This window comes from Crocodylus siamensis, chromosome 3 (genome assembly GCF_052110815.1).
Source record: "Crocodylus siamensis isolate JL-2025a chromosome 3, ASM5211081v1, whole genome shotgun sequence".
NCBI classification, from domain to species: domain Eukaryota; kingdom Metazoa; phylum Chordata; order Crocodylia; family Crocodylidae; genus Crocodylus; species Crocodylus siamensis.
The window spans coordinates 108,480,591-108,492,907 of NC_143397.1; the positions used below are offsets into that span (position 1 = coordinate 108,480,591).

A 12,317-nucleotide genomic window follows, 5' to 3' on the forward strand; every position below is an offset into this window, starting at 1 on the left:
AGCCTGCCTCCTAGCTTTGTGTTCTTGTCTGCTGCCAGGCAGGAGAGATGCCAACTTATCATTTCCTGGTTTCTTTTCTGCCCACCTCTACTAAATGCATGCCAGTGGAAGTTCTATTGCTGTAGCTTTGTCCTAGAATATTAGCCCTTGACTTTTAGAGGCTTTGTCAGCCATGCTGCCAGGAGAAATGATAAGCATTGTACATCCATTACTAAGTAGTCTGGAAAAACTCACTGCCCCCCCCCTGCCCCCTGTCTCTGACCCCCTATTCCACATCTGGTATGGGGGAAATGCTCATTACCTCCCTACTTCGGTACTGGAACTTGCGGTCATCCTCCCAGCCTTAGTCTTGCTGCCATCCTTTTAGCAGTTTCACAGGTCTTTGTATTTGTCCATTTAGAGACCCTAAGCTCCTCCTCTTGAGGGATTATGTGGTGATGTAGTATTCAGCAACCTGTATTTAGGAACCAAGTGGAAGCAGAATCTTTATATTTATACATGCAGGATGACAAACAACAGAATCTACACATACGTCCCATCAGGAAGGAAAAATGTTAATGTCTGGAGATGGTAATATGTGACAGCACTTTTACTGCATGGCAGTAGAGTTTATTGGAATCCAGGGCAGGAAAGTCACAAGACTTGAGGAAAAAAAATGGAGAGTCAAACTTTCCAGGAGCACAATCAGAAAATTCTTTTGTAATGATCATGTGGAATCATGTTACTTCAGGATATGTACTATTACATATACAGAGAAAGGTAGTTAGCCATGTTATTTTGAAGTCATTTAGTCTTTAAGGTACATCTCTACCCTGCCTTCTGCCACATATATAGAGATGGGTAACCTAGAGTCCAGTATAGGCATGGGACTCCATGGCATACATAGCCAGTCCTTGGAAGCCTCTACAAATCCAAAGACTTGTAGTGGTGTCCTCCTAGCCCTTTGGGAGCTCTGCTGAAACTCTGAAAAAGTGCTGCATCCTTCCAGACTGTGAGGGATACCACTGTCCTCCTTGCTAAGCAGCTGACATGACCTAGACATCTGCCTACTACATGCTAATATTGCGTTTTCCCCAACATATTACATACTTCCATTCAGAGATTTGTCTCCCTGCAGGCATTTCAAAGTTTGAAGAAGCAGATGAGCGGTACTAGTCTTCATGTTTCTCTACTGATTATTCAGCAAAGCTCTGCTGTTCATCCTAGGAATTTAGAAGGTCCTGAGAAGAGAAATTGCAAGAAGAAGAGGCGAGAATTGCAGAAATCGAGCTACTGAGCTTAAAGAAATAGTAAAGTAGTAGGGACTACATGAGATGCTCTGGGCTGAGGAACCTCTTGGAGTACTTAAGATACTTCTGTGGAACTGGACCCAATGGAGCTTGAAAGCCCTGCAGGGCATCTGCTCCCTAGCTCCTAACGAGTCCATAATATAAATAAATCTCTGACATGGGAACTTGGTTGGGCTAAGTACATTCATATTAATAACTTTAAAGGTTAAGGAATTACAAAAAAACCCAAACCCTTTCCATGTGTGTGGTTTTTTGTTTTTTCTTTTTAAACTTATGCTGTTAGGAATTGAAGTACAGCATTAAAGTTACGTGTACATACAGTTGAAAAGGCAGAGGTAAGTCATCAGAACACCTTTAGCTCTGTTCTAGCAGTGGCCCAAGAGAACCAGCAACTCTCTACCAATTTGAGCCCAATATAAAAAGCATAAATAAAACTTTACATCCAACAAATCAATCATTTTATTGGTGCGAGCAAGGACTGGAGTGATTCCCCTTCTCCCCCCCTCCCTTTAATTGTACAATGGCTATGTCATGCCCTGTCCCCAGAAAGTCATTCAAATTCCTGGCTAGACAAATGGCACATTGGCCGCAGTCATTCTTTACTGCTTATTAAGATTTCCTGCCATCGATTTGTATAAATGTTAAGCACACAGTTGGTCTACCTTGAATTCAGGCCTCTTACAGCTAATCATGAAACCAAACTAGTATATATGAAAAAGGCAAAGTCATTGTGTTGTTGAAGCATCACATTGACTAATAGGGATGTATGTGCATGAAATCAGTTGTAGATAAAAGTTTGGTAGTGCACACTTTGTATGTACTTAAAGCTTCCCCAAATTTTAAGATCTTTATACTCCGTAAGTACGAGGTCTTAAATTCAGCAATGCATTGAAAACTTCCTGGAGCCCTTTTATAAGGGAAAAAAATTGAGCTGAGATGGTAGTGCTCCAGATACTCTATCAGTACAGTGTCTTTTCAGAGATTAATGCTTAGCTCCAAGTAGCACTTCAGAGCTACATAGCTCAGAATGCACAGCACTTTGTATCTTTGCATCTCAGAGTACTTCATCCTCATGAGTTAGTACACTATTAGCTGGTAAGAACAAGTTTAGCCATGTAGTCAGAAAAATTAAGTGCAGTTTCTGATACTGAGTTGACGTTATAATTTAGGTAATCAGAGTTATGTTTGAGGAGCGGGAATTTTGGTGCTAAACTTCAACTAATCGAAAATAAGGGAAACAGTTTTGCATTATAGTCAAAATGTTGTTTGTTTCTCTGGAAAACCAAATCACCTTTGAAAATATAAAAATCATAACTTCCCAGTAGTGGCAGATGGGCATGAACCTCAATTGTTCCACATCATTTAATTTTATTTTAAAAAGTACATTTTATCCCTTTGGATAGCACAAAAAGCTTCTAAATAAGAAGCAATGCAGTGCAGTCTCTTTTAATTTCTAAAAAGGGACTTAAATAATAGATATGTGAAGAAAAGATTTATTTTCTTTTGGATCTGGGGTCATTGATTAAAAAATGGTTGGAAGACAGATAAAGAATAGGAATTAATGGTTAATTTTCATCATGACAAAAGCATTGTAGTAGAATTCCTTCTAGTTCTGTAGTCGGTCCAGTCTTTCATATGTTAAATAATCTGGAAAATTGAAAGGTGGAAAGAGAGATAGTAAAACTGGCAAATGATACAGTTACTTATGACCAAAAGGGATTCTGAGGAATTTCAGAGGGAACTAAAGAAACTTGGTGGATGGGTATTACAGTGATAAATATAATTCATTAATGTTAAGTGAAAAGTAAAGTACAGGGACAAATTGAATCTGTTCATATACCCTACAAGTCTCTAAGTTAACTAACTGTATTTTCACAGGAAAGGATGTGGGTTCGTTGTAGATAGTCTGTGGCTTCTGCCATGCCATGCATTTGCTTATTTGACTATGGTTCATGTTGGGATAATGCATCAAGAGTGGCGTGGAGAATACTACAAACAATATTACACCCAAGATAGTAACCTAAAAGAATGGAAAGTTTGTAAAATCAACCATTCAGAAGTTAGGAAATGCCAGAATGAAGGTGGCATGTAGAAGCTTAATTAAGTCAGTCCCCTCATGCATATATATCATGATTGTCTTTAATTATGTGATCACATACTGTCTTCTTCATAAGAGCCCTGGTTCATTGGGATTTGGAATGGACTGCACTCTGAAAATGAAGCAGGGATGGATAGTGAAGGAGACTGCTATGTATAGCACCCTTGCTTTATTATGTACAGAAATCAGGAGACATGCAGAGAGTGAGACACGGCATGGCAGAGAAGAAAGGATGTGTGGTTAAAGCAGTGGAGTGTTACTGTATGGAGTTGGAGGTTATTCCTGTTTCTGTCACGCAGTTCATATGGGATGCTGGGCAAGTCACTTCAATCAGACTTTGCTAGAGGGCCACTGGGTACATTCCTTATTTTAGGTGTCCTAATTAAGATTCTCAGTCTGAGCTTTCACTGCTGGAAATGAAGTCACTGGATGCTGAATTTGAAATAGATAAACTGCTATAAAGTGCTAGGAAACAAGGAAAATGTGGCCCCCAAGGAGTCTCAGATTGAGCAGTGAAAATAAGTGGACGCTTTTGGCTTCTCTGCATATAAGTTTCAATCTTTTAAAGGGAAGAATAATGCTACTTTGCCTCAAAGTCATGTAAAAAAATTAATAGGTTATGAAGCTTTCAGGTATTAAAATAATAAGCATCATGGAGAAGGTTCTGAGGAAATTAATGTATCCTTGTGCAGAGTTTAGCTCCAGACACAGAACAATAAGCAAAATATTGAGCATCATCTATGATGTGCACTGAATAAGGCAGTTGGTTCTATTTGATTTTTTTACATGGTGAATTATAGCCTAGATCATAAGTTTGCATATGGGGGCTGCTACATGTGTTTTAAAGGGGGAACAGACGTATCATTTTCCCTAGTTTTTTTCTTAAAAATTGATGTACCACTTTAGGTAAAACTTGCAAACAAAGTGCAGTCTCAGGCAGGCAACCAACATACAAAATTCAGTGAAAATGTAGGCAGGGAAAATAGAATTCTAACGGAGGTGAACCGTAGCTATAAACACCACTGCCAGCTGCCCTTATAATACTGCCATTATATGAATCGGTGGCAGCCTCATTTGAAGTACTGTGTGCAGTTTGATCACCTCACCACAAAAAGGATGCTGCAGAATTAAGGAAGAGTGATGAGAGGGATTAAGGGCATGAAAACCTTTTCTATGAAGAAATGTTGGAAAGCTTGAGATAATTCACCTTTTTCTAAAGTAAAAACAGAGAATATGAAAATAGTGAATGGTTTAGGGAAGATTAGGAGCTTCTCTTCTTCCCATTTCATAACACTATTGGAAGACAGTCAATGAAGTTAAAAGGCAGTAGGTTCAAACCAGATAAAAATACCTTCACATAGTATAACCAGACTGTATGTCTTCCCCCAGAAAGTCATTAAGGCCCAATATTTAGTAAGTTTCCGAAAAGGGATTAAACATTGTATATAGCAAATGATAGTTTGCAGAGGGTTCTTAAACCTCCTATTGAGATCTTAAGTCAGTCTAACATTTTGGGACTTAAAATAAGACCTAAATTAGCAGCAGTTCACTGTATTTCTGTCTCCTGTGAGATTTCTCAGTCTTCTTCTGAAGAATGAGACCCATCGCTGTTGGAGACGAGATACCTGGTTAGGTGGAACTCGGTCTCATCCAGGATGGCAATTCCTGTGTTACCTTGTGAATGTGGACCTTACTTGTAGTCATCAGAGTGCCTTTGTTACTTACAAATGGGATTATTGTAATGCATTTTGACACAACAGAAGAAACCCTCTTTGACAGTTCAGTGGATGGAGAGCATCCTGTTCAATAATATTATTGGCATCTTTATTTCTAGGTGCAAATCCAGGTTTTGGTTTTGAATGGTTTTATAAAGCTTTAAGCAGTTTGGTTTCTAGTTATGTTTCCTGAGCTGATTTCAGAAAGTTACAGTATTCAGTATAATGGCCACTAACTTTAATTGTTACGACATTATCAGAGCAGTACCCTCAACTTAATGTTTAAATGCATTACGCTGTTATTGTAAACACTCATCTCTAGATTTCAAAATTGCTTTTCAGAAGTGATTGCATGCTGTTGTCTGCAGTTTACAGTGCATGTGTGTTTGTGCTCAAGAGTGAACCCAAATTTGTTAGGTCCTTCAGGCTTTGCTAAACCTGTCTTGTCCATTCCCAAGCTTTTTCTTAGGAGGGAGGTTGAATGCCTCTTAGGGAAAGATTTTGATTTGGTATACAGCATCTTTTTGGTTTGGGATTTTTGAACTTCCATATTTTTTTTCAATATATGAATTTTAAGGTTGAAATTGTGTTTAGAATATGTCTTTGCTGGGCATATTCTATAATCTGCCTGTTCTCATCTCAGAATAGTAGATTTTTGCAGCCTTGTTTATCTTACTGGGATTTTTTTTATGACATTTGTAACTTTTCCCATCAAAGCTGCTTTGTTTAAAATGTTCAAGGAGCCTTCAGACAATCTCCTTCCCCCAAAACATGTTACTCCTAATTCTTGAGCACATCTGGACAGTTGTATAATCCTTATTTACAGTATAATCAGATAAAACAGACCCTGAGGATGGGAAAAAGGAAGCATTACTATCTCCTTTGTACAGAGAGGGAACTGGGGCAAGTCACCTTGTGCCTAAGGTCACACAAAGGGGATATGTGGCAAAGCTGGGAACTGAACACATATCTCAAGACCCATTGTAGTGCCATATAATCAGAAGCCTATCTTTTCAGTACTTCATGATTTGTCTAGGATTTTAAACATATATCTTTTCTAGTTTCACTTTGAGATGCTACTTATACAAATTGGCATTGCTGTTTAAGTTTTTAATTTAATTTTAGTATTAATCCAAAGCTTCACATTTTGATCAAAATTTAGTTGTCTTATAAAACACTGTATTTGATTTGGATCTCCTCACATTATCCTCAACCAAAGGCATTAAAAAGAGAGAGGGGCCATGTAATACATTTCTGAGCAAGAGTACCTCACCAGTAGCAAAGTATGGGGCGATACTTGAAAAGCCTGCGTTGTAACTCCTTTTTTTTTCTTACCTCAGGTCATATTTGGTCTTCCCCCCCATCGCTTCTGCCATTTCCTGATGCCTGAATTGTCTTTTTGGGAGGCAATGTTTCTTGTCTTGACTGACAAGAGGTGCTGTCTCTGGTAGGATGAAATCTCTTCTTTCTTTTCCTCCCTTCTTGTCTTAGCCTCTTCTTGCTCTTTTCCCCTCTCTTCCTACCCTGCAATTCCTCCTTGTTGTTATCCTTTCTTCCCTTTACTGTGCTCTCCCTTCCTCTTCTCTCCCAAACAAGTTCTTCCAGGGTGGTATTTTCTGAGAAGTCTAGGAAAGTAAGGTACTTGGGTCCCATTGAAATTCAGTAGAATTTGCATGCTGAACTTTTAAGCCTGTATGAAAAATTCACACCTCATACTAGCTGGACAAGTCCTACCTGGCCCAAATTAGAAAATCACTGTTTCTAAAATGGTTTTTAATAATGGCTTCTCTTGACTCAGCGTGTAACATGGATTGGGAACTAGCATAGACTAGAGCAGGGGTTAGCAATGTTTTTGGGCAGAGTGCCAAAAGTACCTGCAACCTCAAACTGTAAGATGTTGGTGTGCCAGGGGCGGACAGCGGGGGAGCTGCAAGAGGCCTAATACTTGTTGCAGCAGTGCAGCACCAGCCTCTTTCCCACTGTATGCCCCAAGGTGTGTGTGTCAAACAAAATGCCTTTGTGTCCCACAGTCTGGCACCCATGCCAGAGGTTGCTTATACTTGGACTAGAGCAGTTCTTAACTTTTTAGATTCAGGGTACCACTAGGAAAATGTCAACTCTTAGTTTTAACAGCCCTTCCCCCCCCGCAAATAAAAAAAAAAAAAAGCAGCAATTTTTCAGTTGCAGAGAACTCAGAAACCCAGAACAGGTCAGAATGTTTTCAACACTCTGAATTTCTGTTTGAAATCTCTGGGTTTATCTTTTTTTGCATACCTGACTATGCTAATATTGTCTGGCAGTCCATAGTACCCTTGAAAACACCCCAGGGTAACTCAAGGTACTGTGGCAGCCTGGTTGAGAATCACTGGAGTAGAGAAAATGGTGTTGGTACTGAAAATTGTCTATGCAACCACTGAAACAGTTTTAAAATACTGGTTAAGAGGAATTCTTGATGAAAACCACTTTAAGTAACAGTGATTTTCATGTGTAGACAAGGTTCCATGCTAACCTTCTGATAATAATACATCAGACTTTCTTGACTGAATCTCTGACCCATTGTCTTCATTCTTGTGTGTTCTAGAGAATTAAACTGATGAGCTAGGAACTATTTAAATACAAAGTGTTCATTACCCATTTTGTTCAAGCTGACTGATGTCCTGAGCTGTTGCAGCTTTATCCCATATCCATATCACTGTCTGAACAGTTTCTGTTGTAATGTTCTCTGGGTTCCTAACCCATATAGTTTCCAGAAGTGTATTTTAGGAGACTTCAAAGTTCACAGGCACACAGTGAGGAGTGAAAAGGCCCTTTGCACTATTGTATCAGTGACTTTTGTCTACACTGGCAAAGAAGTTGTTTTGGTGGAAACAGTATTTGTATTTGCTGGCTATGCTTATGATACTTAAAAAAGAAGAAAAGCTCTTTCTGGGTCCAGTATCTTTCCATAATATTGAAGCAAAGACTACAGGAAGCCCTAGCATAGAAAAGGTTTCAGCAGGCAGATCTGAGTTGGGTTTTTTTGGTGGTGCGGAGGGGTTCCTACTGTGTTAGCAAAACCTGCTACAGATTAGAGCCTGCCTCTGCTGGATCTTTTACCATTTTGCCTCCAGCTCAATGGAACTAGTATTAGAATCTCTCAGAATTTTTTGGTAAGCATTCCCAGTGTAGGTAAGGCTGCTGAAACTCAGTCTAATCCAAACAGTATTTGGCATGTGTGTTTTACTGGAGTACTTTTTTGTGCAGATGTGTAGTGCTTTACCAGTGTGCTTGGTCTACTCTAAACCATACATGTTTTACATTTTAAGGATGACTTGATATTTCAGCACGGACTATAGATTGCCTGACCCCTGGTTTAGATAAATATTATTAAGGGGCACCTTGACACCAGGAGTTCAGAATAGCTCCACAGATGGCAACATTGGTGGACTGAGTATTGTAGACTGGGCACAGGTACCTTTAATAATGTGTTATATTCCTTTTTACCAGTATAGGCAGGGACAGTGAATGATGGTGTGTGTGGTGGTTTTCAGTTCCTGTCTCAAATCTGCCATAGCAAAATTAGGATAAGCATGGGAATAAATATGCAGAGAAATCTGGGGAAAAGTTTTAAAAGAATTGTTAGAGAATTAAAGACAAAACCAGAGGTCCATAAAACATCCTCAGTTATGACTTAACATTTTTTTAAACATATGAGACTATATGTAACATGCTCCAAATGATCCTGACTGCCCGTTTCACTACTATTGTGTGAAATGTCCCTTTAAGATGAAAATACCAATGATGAGTATAAGTTGTTACCTAAAACCTTATGCACCAAGTTGGTTTACATATAAGCTATCACATGTGCTGTGGATCATAACTATCTTTTTTTGAAGCTTGAGGTTGTACTTGTAGGTACTTAATTAGATCTGTGACACATCTATCAGATTCAGCTGTAGGATAGCTGGTCCCTGGCTTCAGGTCACTGTCCAGGATTTTGTGTTTTTCAGCACTCTGCTTCTAATTCTTCAGTATCCTCAACTTTTGAAAAACCTAAGGGTGAAAACCTATCTTAATTACTTGATAGAAGGTTGTACAGCATGCTTTTCCATGTCTTTTGGTCAGAGGGTGGCAAATTTACCAAACAGTTACAGCGCTTACTGTCGTATATGCTATCTTTCTACATCCTAGAGGCCTTGTGAGATATGGACAGAAAAAGGCTGCTCAGAGTCTTGTTATAGGAGAGTACAGTTTGGCAGTGGATGCCCTTGGAGCAGTTTATGAATGACTGACTCTTAGCCAGGCCAGAGATGATAGCCATGGCTGTAAGAATGCCACTCATGCCTTCTTCCAGATGGTCATCATCAGGAATTTTTTCAGAAGTAGAAGGAGCTGTCTTTTGAGAGGCACGGTCTGCCAACCAGGAGACTGCCGACACCAAAGAGAAACTGACATTCATTAGAATAGGTACTTGGTCCTTTATTATTTGAAGCTGGCTACGATACGAGAAAAGGGTTAGCTGTCTAGGTTTTAGGTACTGAATACATCAAAGGTTTTCTTTTTACTGTAGACCTAACACTATCTTGCTCCCAATATCTCTTTGAGAAATAGGACAGTTCAAGAAGTGCATTTGGATATTAAGATCAATGAATGTTACATAATATTTGAAACAGTTTTGTTCAATTGCATGCTAAATGTCTTTTGGTATCTACTTTTCTCTTCTATCCCATCCCGTGGGTCTTTCTCACAATATAATATTCTCAGAGACGGTCAATATTTTCCCCTTAACAAAGCAGCTAAGTAGGATTACAAGTACTCCTAACTTAACATCGTCCCAGTTAACCTTGTTTTGTTGTTACATTGCTGATCTAGTTGAGAACATACTTGTTCAAAGTCGCGCAATGTTTGATTATAATGTTTGGCCACTGCCTGCTAGTAGGTAAGTACTGTGATGTAATTGGATTCACTTAACATGGTTTCCCTTAGTCGCATTTTTCAAGAACGTAACTATGACATTTAGCAAAGGAGCAGCTGTACTTCACAGTGCTTTAAAACCTTACTAGCTTCTAGGGTACCACTTGACTTTTCCATCAGAGCACTGAACATTTGAAGATTTCAGCTCTTTAAAAGAAGGATAGACCTTCTCAGCCACCTCATTTTTTCCCATTTAACTTGCAAGCCCCAGAAGATTTGCTAGAGTTGTGAGGAAGATGTCAAAACGTGGATACACTGAGATGATTCTTTCGAAGAGCCAAATAGATACTTGCTGTTAAATCAGAAATTAAAAGTTTGGAAAGGTAAAAATGATGAGTGTGAGCACTGCTGTTTGGGAACCTTTTGTTACTCTAAAACATGCTTTATTGTACAACTTCAAAGCTGCTGCCACTGCTTCAGAATCTGTTTTATCTTCTACCCTTTTTTTCCCCACACAATTTAATGCAGGATTGTAACCATTCAGGTAATCTCTTGGCATTGCCAGGAAGCTGGTATGAGCTACTTACTGGTGCTTTGCTCTGCAAGGAAATGTTAGCAGTACAAAATTGCAGAAAATTAGGGTTAGAAGGGACCTCAGGAGGTCATCTAGTCCAACCCCCTATTCAAAGCAGGACCATTCCCAATTAGATCATTCCAACCAGGTTTTTGTCGAGCCAGGCCATAAAAACCTCCAAGGATGGAGATTCCACCATCTCTCTGGTGTTCTAGTGCTTCACCACCCTTGTAGTGAGAGAATTTTTCCTAATATCCAACCTAAACTACACTTGCTGCAACTTGAGACCATTGTTCCTTGTTCTGTCATCTGTCACCACCAAACGCATCTATATGTGACACTACGTCACTGTAGCAATGTGCTACAGAAACGTACTGTCAGCGGGGGAAAACTGTGGCACCAGAACTATGTCATTGTAGCAATGCGCACCCTTATTATAGTGCATTGCTATGGCGATGTAGTGTCTAAAATAACTGTGTGCTGCTGGCACAGTTCAGTATGGGCTGTTACTGTGCTGTCATTTAGGAAGTACTGAGAAGAGTTTACCTCCATCCTCTTTGGAACCCCACTTCAGGTGGTTAAAGGCTGCTTTCAGATCTCCCCCCCTCATTCTGCTCTTTTGCAGATTAAATAAACCCAGTTCCTTCAGCCTTCCTTCATAAGTCATGTGCCTCAGCTCCTGAACCATTTGTGTTGCTTTCCACTGGACTCTGTTCAACTTGTCCATATCCTTTCTATAGTGAGGGGCCCAAAACTGGACACAAGACTCCAGATGTGGTCTCACCAGTAATCACTTTCCTCAGTCTTGTCAACACTCCTACTAATGCAGCCCAGTATGCTGTTAGCCTTCTTGGCAACAAGGGCACACTGACTTGTATTCATCCATATGCTGACTAATATCCATCGTACTGTTCACTGTAACCTCTAGGTTCTTTTCTGCCCAGCTGTGGCCCAACCAATCGGCCACCAGCCTGTACTGGTGTATGGGATTGTTCTATCCTAAACGCCGGACTTTGCACTTGTTCTTGATGAACCTCATAAGATTTATTTTAGCCCAGTCCTCCAGTTTGTCTAGGTCACTCTGAATCCTAGCCCTCCACCCCGGCATATCCACCACACCCCCCAGCTTAGTGTCATCCTTAAATTTGCTGAGCGTGCAAACCATCCCATCTTCCAGATTAGTTAACAAAGTTATTGAACAAAACTGGTCCCAGGACTGACTCCTGGGGCACTCTGTTCCTAGACATAGAGCCATTGATTACTACCCATTGAGACCGACAATCCAGCCAGCTTTCTATCCACCTTGCAGTCCATTCATCCAACCCATACTTCCTCAACTTGCTTGCAGGTATGTTGTGGGAGACCCATGTCAAAAGCCTTGCTAGAGTCAAGGTATGTTATGTCCACTGCTTTCCCCACATCCACAGAGCCAGTTATCTCATCATAGAAGGCAATCAGGTTGGTTACGCATGACTTGTGCTTGGTGAATCCATGCTGACTGTTCCTAATCACCTTCTCCTCCAGGTGCTTAGAAATGGCTTCTTTGAAGACCTGCTTCATGATTTTTCTGGGGACTGAGGTGAAGTTGAGTGATCTGTAGCTCCCTGGATCCTCTTCCTTCTTCCCTTTCTTGAAGGTGGTCACTGTATTTGCCCTTTTCCAGTTGTCAGGGACCTCCCCTGATTGCCACAAGTTTTCAAAGATAATAGCCAATGGCTCTGCAATCACGTCAGCTATCTCCCTCAGCA

At 40.1% G+C, this 12,317-nt stretch overlaps 1 protein-coding gene across 2 annotated transcripts in view; it reads left to right on the plus strand.

The window, feature by feature from the left end:
* KCMF1 (potassium channel modulatory factor 1) overlaps positions 1-12,317 on the plus strand; it is a 69,338-nt gene that overhangs the window by 2,892 nt on the left and 54,129 nt on the right. The window contains exon 2 of one of the 2 annotated variants that reach the window (XM_090038948.1): positions 6,443-6,549. The exons of the other annotated variant lie outside the window; for it this stretch is intronic. The gene's annotated coding sequence lies outside the window, so the exon portion shown is untranslated. The remainder of the gene's footprint in view (positions 1-6,442; positions 6,550-12,317) is intronic. 2 annotated transcript variants of the gene reach the window in all.